This window comes from Ammospiza caudacuta, chromosome 1 (genome assembly GCF_027887145.1).
Source record: "Ammospiza caudacuta isolate bAmmCau1 chromosome 1, bAmmCau1.pri, whole genome shotgun sequence".
NCBI classification, from domain to species: domain Eukaryota; kingdom Metazoa; phylum Chordata; class Aves; order Passeriformes; family Passerellidae; genus Ammospiza; species Ammospiza caudacuta.
In genome coordinates, this window is record NC_080593.1 from 152,004,586 (window position 1) to 152,018,727 (window position 14,142).

Sequence of the window (14,142 nt, forward strand, 5' to 3'; positions counted from 1 at the left end):
ATTATGAAAGTTCTTCCCTTCCTTCCTTCCTTCTCTTCATTCTCCTCCTCCCCTTCCTTTTATTCTTCCTCTTAATTTCTCTTTCACTTTATCTCTTTCCTTTGCGCTTTCTCTTAATTACTATGAATTTGTAATATCAACACAGAACTTTACAGCCAAACTAATATGCAACAGCAAAATGCTCTGTGGTCTTATGTGGAAGATAATTTACAAACTCTCATGCACAGCCAAGAAAACAGAGCCAGTAAAATCCACAGAGGGAAAAACAGAGGCTCAGTTCTTCCCAGTTCCAGGTCTGTATTTTCCTGCACCTCTTTTCACCATTTCTACACAATGCAAAAGCAGCATGGAGACCGCTGAAGGGGGGTATAATTTTGGAAATCAGATTTTGTGTGTCTGCAGAGGTAAACTCCCTAAAACTGCACAAGAAGAGATAAATGACACTTATAGATGAAACTTGCTTCTGTACAAAGATGGTGAAGGACCCTGAGGAGAAGCCATTAGCAGAATGATTGAGGGTTTGTACAGCCTGGAGAAGAGGAAACTGAGGGGAGACTCATCAGGGTCTGCAGCTTCCTCATGAGGGGAAGAGGAAGGGCAGGCCCTGGTCTCGGCTCTGTGGTGACAGTGACAGACCCAAGGGAATGGCCTTGAGTTGTGTAAGGGGAGGTTTAGGTTGGACTTCAGGAAAAGGTTCTTCACCCAGAGGATGGCTGGACACTAAGCAGGATCCCAAGGCAGTGCTCACAACACCAGCCTGACAGAGCTTCAAGAGCATTTGGACAACACTTTCAGTCACAGGGTGGGATTTTTGGGGGCTGTCCTGTGCAGGGCCAGCAGCTGGACTTTGATTATCCTTGTGGCTCCCTTCCACCTCAGGGGGTTCTATCAGTCAATGATTCTGTGTAATTTTTTTGCTACAACACTCTTCGAGCGTCACTTGTGCCTAAGAAGTCCCCAGAGTGCCTCTCCAGAGAATTTCCACTGGAATCATGTAGTGCCCACAGGTCTGCTGTGATGAAGACTTCATGAATGCCTGTGCTGTAAAATGCAAAGTGACAAAGAGACCTTACCTAGTGGGAGCTTGAAAATTCAGATATCATGCAGTGGGATACAGGAGAAGGCAGTTTTTCTATTCCCAGGTGCCATGGCTTTACTGGGCTTGGTAACAGATATGCAGCTTCCATGAGATATGTGAGTCTGAGCATGTTTCTGACCCTTGCGTTCTTGGCCCTGGAGAAGTAGAACCAATTCCTATTTCTTTGAACAGTGGAGATATAAATGACTCCAGAGATCATCCTTTTTCCAGCCTATGTTTAAGCACATTTTTTAAAGACAGAAGAATCAGTCAAATGTTTAATTGGCAATGAAGTGAATGAATGTCATAAGAAATAACAGGATAGTTTTCTTTTTCTTAAAATGGAGTTCTTAATTAATACAATATTTTAAGTCTCCTTATGAAGGCATAAATATGATTCTACTGTGTAAACTGGTTTAACTCCCACCTGACCTCGTTGAAAGGCCAAGGTTACTCTGTCTAGGCCAAGCTTTGGCAGTTTGATACTGGCTACAAAATCACTCTTAATTTAATCCTGGGCAAATGTAAATCTAATTTCCTGTATTGGATCTTAGTGGTATTGTTTCATACCAGTCTGAGTCTCATCAGAAGTAATCAAGCACAGCAATGGAGAGATTGTTCTCTAGAAGACAAGTGACAAGCAATGTCTGAACAAAACTTATATTTCCATGCTTGGTACAAAAACACTATGATGAAAAAAATGATAAATATTGGGAGTACAGTGGTAGCAAATTGAACTGCATTAGGAGTTAAATGGTGGTGAGAAACGGGAACTGACACAATTTAAATGAAACTTTAAATACAGGTTTATTCACTGTGAGAGGTGTTGGGACATAAATCACTTCTTTCATCTTATTTGACATCCCCCTCCCTCTGAAAATTTTTGAGAATGCTATTTTCCACTTCTGTGGGAGCATAAAAATGCAAAGGTAGGTGTGTGCAGAAGAAAAATTTACATCTGTGTTTAACCGAAGTGTTCTATATCACCTCAGTATCTTAATCATTCATCAGTGTGAATAAGTAGTATCTTCCTTTTCTTTTCATTTTTTCTTTTTTACTTGGCAGAAAACAAAACCCATACATGCTGGTGATTTGAAATATTATGTGACCTAGGTTGAATGGACAAATGAACAAACTACCTTATGGGAGCAGTTCTAACAATTACTGAAACTTGTAACCATTCTTCATAATAAGCCCTATCATCTACTACTAATAATACTAATACAAGCACTCAGGGAAATAATATCCCAAATTTAATAAGAAGGCAGCAATCGTAGTTTGCTCTGTGTATGTGTTCCAGCCACTTTACATACATTATCAAGTCATGGATCATTTGAGACTGCCTCAGGGAAAATAACATGGTAAATGTTGTAAAAGTATTTTCTCCAAGCTCTAGACCCATTTGCTATGAGCTGATGCCACTTGCAGCTCCTACTAAAATTTAACTGGTAAAAAAATACAAGAACAAAGAATTTTAAGTGGGACTTGCATTACCTTGGCTGGGTGTGCATGTGCAATTTGGACACATAATTAGAGCACAGGTATGCCACGAGTGACCCTTGTCTCATCAGCAATGCAGACATCTCCATGTTAAACATGAAGCCCTGGCAGTATTACTCCCCAGTGAGCCAAGTGCACATAATTCAAATCTTACTAAAAACATTGTTCCGAACATAAAATACCTCTGAGACAGTTTAATCACCATTTGTGATGAGAAGAAAAGAGAAAATCCAAGCTTCAAATAAAACATTTGAATTGAGATTTCTTGCTATGTTTTGTGTAGGCAACTTGTTGTGAGGATGGGAGAGCTCAGATATGTCAAAGAGGGCAGCAACACTTCCAGGGCTATGCTTGGGTGACAATCCTGAAGGGAGATCTATCTGCTGGGGACTCCATCAGAAACAGAAAATTCTGTTTAACATCAGTGAGGAGCAGGGAGTTCATTACAAATGTGTGGCCCAAGTCTCCCAGCCCTTAACTCAGTACATCAATCACATGAACAGGGTGCTTAAGTCAGTCCAATTATTTCCATTGACGTTCTTGAGCTTGATTAAGATCTGAATTATTATTTCCTGTCTTGTCTGCTCAGTGGGGGAGCATTTAAACAATCAAGACTGGCCTTCAAGAGTAAATGGATGATACTGTGAGAGTGGAGACTGCTTTGCCTGGGGAGTGGTCTGAACCCTGAGTCTACAGTACATGAACTACTGAGTGCTCTATGAACTCCTCCAAGTGGCAGGGGTGCAGAGGGAGCAAAGAAAAGCATTTCCCACCTTGGCTGTAAGCTGCCCTTCTGGAGTAGGTGGGGTTTAAGTCCATGAACTAACAGGAGAATACAGACAGAACAAAGCTGGTCTAGCAGCATGGATTTTGCATTTGAATGTGTTTTAAAATAAAGATCATCACTGAATTCAGTGAGGACCTTGCTGTGTCTTGGCTGTGTTCTGAGGAATTCTGAGGTGCACAAGTCGTGTTTTGGATCTGACATTTTCCTTTCCAGCTCATCTCAGGACCAGGAGATGGACTCGATGATCCTTGTGGATCCTTTCCAACTCAGCATATTCTGTGTTACTGTGGTATCCATAAGCAATCTTTCTGTTTGATTTCTAGCAAAATTGTTTGAACAAAATTTTTTCTCTGGACTGAGGTACTAAATGTATTTGCAACCTTTCTCTGGACAGTTTGCATCAAACCTTCATTTTAGTTTCTCCTTCAGTGCAGATAAGGGCACAGAGGGTAACCCAAACTTGTGAATGGGGTTGTGAATAAGCTTTCTGACCATTTCACACCCTCTTCACATTCTTATTTAACTAAACACTGCATTTTCTGATTGGCTGCAAAGCTGGTCTCTCTCTCCAATCTATCCATGTCTTACTGTCATACCCCAGAAAATTTAAATGTTTGTTTGTTTGTTTACTTTAGGGTGTTTTGGGCTGGTTTTGCTTGGTTTTGTTTTATGTTAGCCTGAAGAAAATTCCTTGGAGTTAACTGAGGGTTCCAAGGAATTTCATCCATGTCTGGGGCAGAATTCAGGTGCCTACACAGAAATGTCTAGAGGCAATTTAAAAGCCCTTGGTGTCAGTGAGTAGACAAGAGTATGGAAACTGCAGTGCTGTGTTGAGGTTGAGTTTGAGCTTGCAAATGAATGTCAGGCAGGATACACTGAGATATTTCAAATGGCACCAAAAATTAAAGTTGTGGTACTCAAATTGCTTTCTTGGAGGAACAGACATAGAATATAAATTTCTGGCTGTTTGAGGAAAAATAGAAATAAAATTAGTGTTTCCAGTAAAATGTGGGAATTATTCCCATGGCAGTATTGTCTGTAAGAGTCACAGAGAAGACAAATTTAATGAATCCTACAGCTTTGTTGTTTGAGAAGCTCATTGGAAAAGTAGACAAAGTGAAATGCTAGGGAATGGCTTAATTCCCTGAAAACAGGTGACAACTTTAAGGATAACCAGAACTAGTTGCTCTGGGTTTATTTTGTCCAGATAAGCAAGTTTTCCCATCTTGGAACAATTAAATATCCAATATTTAATTTCATTAAAGATAATCTGATGCAGATTCTGCCTGCAGAACCTAGAATCTACCTTGTTGTGATCTGTGACCCCAGCTCTGCTCTCTCACTGGCTGTGGTTTGGGTTCAGGGTGATAAGCTGTAACCACTTCATGATCCTGGCCTTTTTTACATCAAGTAGCAACAGTTCCATCAGGCAGTGAAGTATTTATTTGTTGGTTAAAAGAAGGCAGTGATAAGAATAGAAGTATTGGAGAGTGGCATGGTTATTGAAGGAGGTTTTCCCATAGGATTTATTTGTTTCTTTGTTTGTTTACTGTTGCAGAAACCTTTTGTGAGACAAAGTAAAAGCAGCAAGAAATGAAGAGCTGGAACGGGGTGAGCATTCCTGGAAATGCCACAACCACTTAGGATGACAAGGTCAGTTTATGTGTGCTCCCTTTCTCCTGTTTTTGCTCTGACCTAATCAGCTGAATCTAGGCAAGGGGAAGGAAAACATCCCTGCCACAAACACTCACTCTGTAAACTCCTCCATTTTCCCTGAGCTAACAGGAATGCTCTCTGAACTGATCGGGACTTTTCCAGATGCCAGGAAGCATTTTGTCATTGCAAGGTTTTAGTTTTCTTTTGTCCCATTTTTATGGGGGAAAAAAAGAATGGAGCATAATGAATGGAAATATGATAGAGATGAGGAGCCCTCAGAGCTTGACTACAACCTTGCTTTCTGGAAGTCAGAAGATATTGAGATTTCTGCTCAGACCATGGTAAAATGCAACTTGCTCCTATTTTTACCTTGTAAAGCACAGTTTTAGAGAAGCTGGGCAGGCAATGGGCAAGCCCATTTGAACTTAATCGAGTCACTACTGTGAAAGACTTTATTGTGGTTTTTGAAAAAGAATTATAACAAAAGAAAGCCAAGGAAAATTTCCATTCTTAACTTACTAGGAGGAGAGTGGGTAGAATTTCGGTCAGGAATATGCCAGCGGTATCCTGGTATTCTGGGTCAGCAATAGTGTGGCCAGAAGGACCAGGACATTTATTTTATTTCTGTGCTGGGCACTGGTGTGGCCACACCTCGGGTGCTGTGTGCAGAAGTGTGTCTCCATTCAGGTTTGACTAGTCAGAAATGCCTCTGTGTGAATGAAGGTGCTCAGGAGATCATCTACAAACATCAACAACTGGGATTTTATTTAACAATAAATATGGGCTAGAGAGATAGAAAGGGGTAGGAAATAGGGAAGTGGGAAGGGGGAAGATAGGGGATGGGGTGGGGAGTGGAAGAGCGGGGTTGGTGGGTTGTGGGGAACAGCACGGCTGGAGTGGGGAGGTGAAGATATCTGATAGAGGAGAGTCCAAGATGCTTGATGGCCATGGTATCCTGACGATCTTTCCCCTCTCTGCGCTTCTCTGCACTGGTGTCCCAGTGTTTCTTGTAGAGCTGAAGACACCAAGTCAATCATCTGGAATTAACACCTTTGTCCATGTTACAGGTATCCAGGCAGGTGTTTACCTAGTTGCAATGTGAAAGAAGAATGGGTTTGCCTTCATTTACCTGCAAAGCTGAGGCTCAAGGAGCATTTCTCAGCTCCAAATGCGGCCGGGAGAAGGGTGGGGATGCACCCTCACAATGCAGCCTGGGCCTCAAATCAGTTTGAACTTAATCTAGTCACTACTGTGAAAGACTATAAAAAGTGTGATTTTGAATAAGAATTATAACAAAAGAAAGCCAAGGAAAATTTCCATTCTTTACTTACTGTGGGGTGGGGGTGGGAGGGTCATCGAGAGTGGGAAGAATTTTGATCTGGAATATGCCAGTGATATCCTGGTATTCTGTGTCAGCAATAGTGTGGCCAGAAGGACCAGGGCATTTATTGTCCTGTGCTGGGCACTGGTCTGGCCACACATTGAGTGCTGTGAGCAGAATTGTGCCCCCATTCAGGGGTGATTAGTCAGAGATGCCTCTGTGTGAATGAAGGTGCTCAGGAGATCATCTACAAACAACAACAACTGGGATTTTATTTAACAATAAATGTGGGGTAGAGAGTTAGAAAGGGGTAGGAAAAAGGAAAGTGTGAAGGAAAGAGGGAGAAAATCAGGAATAGGGTAGGCAGAGGAAGAGTGGAGTGGGAAGTGGTGGGGAAGAGCATGGCTGGAGTGGGGACGTGAAGATGTCTGACAGCAGACAGTCCAAGATGTTTGTTGCCAGCAGCATCCCTTTGATCCTTCACCCTGTGCTTCTCTGCACTGGGGTCCTGGTGTTTTGTGTGGAGTGGAGGACACCAGTTCAATCACCTGGAGTTAACACCTTTGTCCAGATCATGATGCAGGCATCCAGGGAGGCATTTTCCTAATTGCCCTGTGAAAAGAGAATGGGTTTGCCTTCATTTACCTGCAATGCTGAGGCCCAAGGAGCATTTCTCAACTCCAAATGTGGCCTGGAGCAGGGTGGGGATGCACCCTCACAATGTAGCCTGGGCCTCAAATCAGTTTGTGGGGGATTATACAATGCAATGCTGTCATCCTTCCTCAGCCCGCTCTCCCTGACCAGGCTGCCTTGCTGGTGTCATGGGCTGAGGGGCTGGGGCCAGCAGCAGGACCTACCTTTGGCAAGTGGTTTCCTTGGCCACCATCCACCCATCCATCCATGCATCCCGCCTTTTCATCTCGCTGGAGCCGTTCCCTCAGGGACCTGCCACTGCGCCAGAGAGGAGCTGGGTGTCCCCAGGGTGAGCCATGGCATCTTTGGCCACCGTCCTGCTGCTGGCCCCGGGCTCATTCCTCTGGCTGCCCCCTGAGGCAGCTGAAGGAAAAGAGGCGGCGCAGAGCCCGCCCAGCCGTCTTGGCCATGGAACGCCATGGCCGTGGGGCCAGGGGCTGCGGGACGGCTGCGCTGCCAGCGGGGCAAGCAGGAACGCGGCGTTCCAGGGGCTGGGCAGGCACCGGGCAAGCTCCTGCCGGCAGCTCATCCCCACAAGGCTTTTCCTGGTGTCGGGTGGCCTGGGCACGCCCAGCCTCCATGCCTGCTGCCTCGGCCTCGTCCGCAGCATCAGCAGGCAAGGCACAACCCGCAAACCCCGCTGGCTCTTGGGGCAGTGCCCTGGGGAGAGGCTCGCTGTGCCCCTGGTCACTGAGGTCACTGTCCGGAGGAGTAGACGCTGGCTCCAACTCTTCATCTCGTGGCGGGATGGACAATGGGGTCTCTACATCTCTGTCCCACTCTCCCGCCTCTTCTTCTTGCTGCCACTTCTCTAGGAGCTCATTCAGAAGTGTGTTCAGGGACAGCGAATCCTCAGAGTCAGACCCCGAGTCTGCCAATAGCTCAGGAGACACAAGCTCTGAGTAGTTTTGTGCATCTCCTGCAGCCTCTTTGATCACGCTGCAAGTGCTGAGTGGCACTGAGGGGTCTGCAGCTGGTTCTAGGCTAGCAATTGATGGATCCCTGAGGACGCAGCTGGATGTCATGGGGCTTTCTTCGCTGCTTATGGAGGAGAAGATGTCTCCATAAAGTTCTGCATACATTTTCTCTTCCTCCACCTTCTCCAGCTCCTTTCTCTTTTGGCGCATAAGATGAAGTAAATTTTCAGGCCTCACCCACTGCTGCTTGTGAAGTGCAGCTTGCTCAGCTGGATGATGAGTTGCCCTCTCCTCACACAGGCCTCCAGTCAAAGGAGAAGCTGAGAAACCTGAGGTTTCCTCAGGCTCTGGTGTGAAGAAAAGCTTGCTGCGCCCCTCCTCCCAGGGATCTCCAGCCAGGGCACAAGCTTCTTCCTCTCCCTCGTTCTCCTTCAACGGGGCAAGCGACGGACTCTGCAGGTCTTGGCCCCACTCTCCTGCAGCCTGTGTTTCTGGGAGCTCTTCCTTTTCCTGCTCTTTCTCCAGCTCCTTTATAGAAGTGTCCACAGGCTGCGGGTTTTCAGACTCACGGCACCACACGAGCTTCCAAGCTGTCCGTGTTTTGGTGCAGAGTGGCATATTGTGTGCAGATGCCATGGGTGGCCAGGGGTGCTCCTGCCTTGCCACTGAGCCATACCATAGCCCTTCCATTGTGCTCTCCAGGGAAGGTGCTCCCTGGGCTCTGCCCGCAGCCAGAGTGCCCCATGGGGGAGGAGGCACACACTCTGGCTGGCCCCTGGCCATGGGGCCCTCACCACGAGCTGTGCCTCTGGGAGAAGACCCAGAGGCAGCTGCTGCTGGTGCTGCTGGCAGCGGGGGCAGCTTGACACTGTCAGAGGCTTCTCCCACAGCACATACTGTGCCTCTGGGAGAGAACCCAGAGGCTGCTGCAGCTGGCATATGGGGCAGCTTAGCGCAGTCAGTGGATGCTCTTGAGCTTTTACCGCTGAGCTGGCGTGGAGGAGCCAGTGTCAACTGAGGGCCATGGAGAGGTGGCAAGTCCCACATGGACAATCTCTGTGGCCTTGTGACACGGCTGCAGGGCACTGAGTGCCCGCCCTCCTGGCTGCGCCTGCGTGTGCAGGACATGGTGGGGCTCCGGGATGAGATGGGGAACAGAGTGGGCCCGTCCCCAGGGATGGGTGTGATGGTGTTCCAGGTGACCTGAGGTGCCGCCTGTGACTGCCTAGGGGTCACCTGTGGGAAGCAGGAGGAGGCACAGGATGGAGGCGGCTGTGTGAGCACAGTGTCCCCCATGTGCCTGCAAGGCCGGGCCTGGCCCCATGGCAGGTGCTGGCCACAGCAGCCAGGCTGGGCTGGGTTCCCAGCTGGGCTCGCTGCCTCTGGGCCATTGCTGTGCCTGGGCCATCCCAGTGCTGGGCCCTGCACAGAGCATGGCCTGGTGCCAGGCCTGGCTGTCCCTGCCCCAGGGCTTCCCCCAGGTCCCACTGCAGGCTGCGCCTCCTTCCCCAGCCCTCACCTGTTGCCGCCGCCGGTTCAGCAGTGGCTGCCCCTCATGGGGCAGGCCATGCTCATTCGCCTCCTGCTTGTTTGACATTGTGGGAGTGCTCTGATGACTCCTGGCCACAATGTCTCAGGTGAGCTGCTGCCTTCAGAGAAGCTGCTGCCTCCTCAGAGAGCTGCTCTCCTGGGAGTGGCCACTGCAGGGTATTTATAGCCCCAGGGTTCATGACATGCACCCGCACCACAATGGTTTCTGGGCATGATATCACTGCTGGTCACAAAGGCCTGGTGGCCATGGCTGCCCTTTCTTCCAGAGGCCTGATGTTTGCTGTGCTGATGTCCCTGGTCACAAATAACTTTTTTAAGTTTAAGCCCCACCTTTGGTACCACATCATTAGCATCTTTTTTGCATGTGAGGGATGACCTCAATTTTCTGATCAACATGCTTCAAAAGTCTGAGTATAAATTCATGTTTTCTTCCCACTCAGGTCTTGGTCACCACACCAGATTCACAGCCTGTATGTGAGTTCACTCCCTGGTTGTTTTTGCAGTAGACAAATTATTTTCCCCCTAAAGAAGGGCCTACACTGGTTGTGGGAATAGGCAGCTCTAGGGACCCTTTATTATAGGTACTGTAGTAAAGCTTGCACCAGTTGTAGCTCCTACACCTCTGTAAAATCCTCCAAAACTAATCCAAAAATTTGCAGGTCTCCCAAATACCCACCAGATCCCTTCATGCCCAGCTCTAAGGCAAGCACCATGTACTTTTTATGTCATGCTATAATAATGTCTCTCTGGTAGGTTGTGACATATTTTTACACTACCACAGGCACTTCCAACAGGAAAACCACACACACACACATAAAAATATCACTTTATTTGTGTACCAGAGGTATGCAACTATTTGATGGTCAGATGAGACACTCATCTGCATGTTTATGTCTCACTGTTTTAGAAGACAAACCAAAACCTTGCATTAAAAGGTTTACATTTTACTATGAGTATGCTCAACTAAACAGGATGAACTGAGAGAAACTGATAATGCATCTATGCAGAAGACTCCTCTGGCATACCATGGGTACTGCTTGTAAAGAATGAGCATGTCCAGCCCATGGGAACTTTGTGATTACAAGCAATGACAGGCACAGAGACAACCTGGTGAACAGGAGAATTCAATGTCCTGGGAAGATCCAGAAACACTGGATCTGAATGTTGGAGCACCATCTAGTGAACACAGGAGCTCACCTTGATTCTGTGTTGGTGTCTCACTTAGCAGAAGAAAAAGATGTGTAAGCAACAGCCCAAACTGTGCTGAATCCCAGCTTTATGCTAACTTCTTGCAAACTGCAAATATTCAAGAGAAAGAAATTCTCCTCTTAATGATTCTTCTGGATACTGGAATGTCTTAAAGAAATCTTCTCTTCTTGTTCTATACAAAATATTTGGGAAGGTTGTCTGCACTCTGACAGTGGTGATGGAGAGACTTTTAGAAGGAAACTGATGTTAGACTAATACTGAATGCAGAAGCCAATATATGAATTCCAAAATAATTCTTGCTGAGGTATAAGGTACCTCTCTGCTCATGAAGAATTTCTCTGTAACTCTTAGGTGACCAGATTCTGTAAGGTCTAACCCTAATCTATAGAGTTTTCTCCTTTTCCCCTCCTTACCTTAGAGATGTAGAATTTAATTCCTTGTTCTAGATAAGTTGAAAAGAACATCTGGAGGTGAACTAGGCTAAAATATGAGCAACTTCTCAAAAGTTGAGAAACTTTGGATTTACACTACATTGATCTGGATTTATCTAGTCAGTCTTTTAAAAATGCTTCCAAGACAGTCTGTGCCTCAAGAAGAAAAATATACAGTTAATAACATCCTGATTGTGGATTCTTGTGTCAGGATCTTCCACCTAGTGCAGGTTATGAGTTAGTCATGGAGAGCAAAATTGAAAAATAGCAGTAGAGAGTTGTTCTAGAGGAGTCTCTTCCTCACAATTAAGTCATGAATACCTTTTCCTCACCTACACAAACACCTTAATGAAAGATGACAACACTACACCTCAACCACTGGAACAGGAGGTAGGGCAGATGGCACTTTTGGAAGAAAATAAGAAGAACTTGAGTAGCAGAAAGATGAGCTTTACATCCTATTCCAAAACATGAGGATGTGAGAAAGTTTGTGCAGGTACAGGTGGCTCAGCTACTGTGTGAGGTAAAAAAAATCAGAAATTCTCAAGATGTTGATGCAACAACTACAGTACAAGAGTGAGATTCAGCTCTTACTTCAGGGTTGGGATTTGCCTGATTCAATGAAGGCATTTATAGCACAGACTTGAACAGGTCACTATGGACTCCCTTTGCAGTTAGTAAGAGTTTAATTAATAGAGTAAATGCAGTTTAGGATATGATTTGTGTCACCGTACAGAGAATCCACACTTGGTCAGTTGAAGCCTAAGTAGTACAGATCCTGCCCCCAAGAGCAGGACTGGACAACCTGACACCCTAGAGACAGACATTTATGTTGTAAACTAATAAAATATATTAATTATAGAAATAATATTTAATTTAGATTATCAATGGATACAATAAAAATAAATTTCTTGATCTATACATAAACTGTGCTCCCTTTCTGCACATGACAAAATTTTAAGATCCACATATTGTATGAAAGATTTGCTAGATTTTGCCAGTCTTCTTTCCTTAAATAAGACGTTTTGGAACAATTGCTGACACTTTCCATCTTGTTCGTTGATCAAATAGCACTAAATCTTAAGATATTTTTGGGCTCCCTTACTGATTTAATTGCAGCCTCCCAAAATCTTTGCTATTCTGCCTGCCTCATTCTTCTCACACTTTGACTCATGTCCTCTTCTCATTGTCTGTTTTGTGCATTTAGGTCACCTTATGTCAATCTTTCCCCTTTTTTTTCCTTACACTCCTCCATCATAAACCCACAGAATAATTTGAGTTAAAAGGGACCTTAAGGATCCTCCAGTTCCAACCTCCTGCCATGGTCAGGGACGCCTTCCACTAGAACAGGTTGCTCAGAACTTCTTCCAGACTGGCCTTGAACATTTCCAGGGATGGGGAAGCCACAGCTTCTCTGGATAACCTATGCCAGGACCTCACCACCCTCATAGAAAAATATTTCTTTCTAATATCTGATATAAGCCTACTCTCTCTCAGTTTGAGGCCATTCTGCCTTTTCCTGCCATTCCAGGTAAATAATCTCTCACCATCCTTCTTGTAGGCTCCCTTCAGGTATGGGAAGGACAATCAGGACACCACAAATCTTTTCCAGGCTGAAGAATTTCAATTCTCTCAATGTTTCCTCCTAAGAGAGCTTCTCCATCCCTCTAATCATCTTGGAGGCCTCCTCTGGACTCACTCCAGCAGTTCCATGTCCTTCCTGTGCTGGACCCCCAGGCTGGACCCAGCTCTGCAGGTGGGGTCTCACCTGAGCACCTGAGCAGGATCCCCTCCCTTTCCCTGCTGCCCACGCTGCTTTGGATGCAGCCCAGGACACAGGGGCTTTCTGGACTCTGAGTGCACACTGACAGCTCATGTCCAGCCTCTCATCCTCCAGTGCCACCAAGTCCTTCTCCTCAAAGCTGCTCTTGATTTGCTCATCCTGATGCCCGAAGACTTTTGCTTTTTATGTATTTTGCATATATTCATGGCTCGTAGAATACTATTACATGGTTATGTAGCTCCTAATATTTTCCTACCCTTTCTCTTAGATTTTAGAATAATAAGTTAACCTTCTAATACATTCCTGAAATACTGTTTAGTCTTATTTTCAAGAAGAGAACCTAGAAGGAGTACAATCTGTTTTCCAATCAGAATGTGAGAAGATACAACAAGAAAATGGGGCAAATAAGCCCTGGAATAACTCCAATTGGGCAGTATCCTGGGAAAATTTACCTAACCAACTGCTCTTCTAATTAGACAATAGCTGTTAAATATGCTAAATCTTTAACTAATAAAATTGTAGAAATCCAATGTATGTGCCCATGACCACTGGGACACCTGGAAGCTTCCAAACAAAGGTCTGCTTTTTATTTTACTGTATTTATTAACACTGTAGCAAGACTTTTCCTCTTGATATTGGGCAACAATCCCCTCATCCTGAATTGGCACCAGGGGTTGTCCTGACCCAGGTATAGAACCAGCACTTGGCCTTGTTAAACCTCATGAGATTCCCATGAGCCCATTTCTCCAGCTTGTCCAGGTCTCCATGGATGGCATCCTGATCCCTTTGGATCATCCTGAATGACTTTTTTTCCATGTGACCTCAAGAAAAAGCTTCTAATCCTGAGCTCCTCATCAGCTGAGAATCCCATAATACCACTGACCAGGACAACTAAATACAGCACATTTATGAGGGAACTCTATGAGCCATTCTAAGTCATCATAAATGTATTAGTTAAACTCATAGTTTTAATGTCTTCATGGCATTGTTGTCTAGATGATGCGTGGCATAAACAGGGCCATATTTTGATCCCTGTGACAGCATTAAAGAAGCTGAAATGTAATTAGAGGAGAGTAAGTTATCAGCAATTCAGGCTGATGCTAACAACGAAGGGCAATAAAAAGATGGCTTTGATTGACCTGATAGAGAAGAGAGGACCTATTTTACATGTATTATGTAAATGTCACCAGTAAAGATGAGAAGGAATGAGGAGACA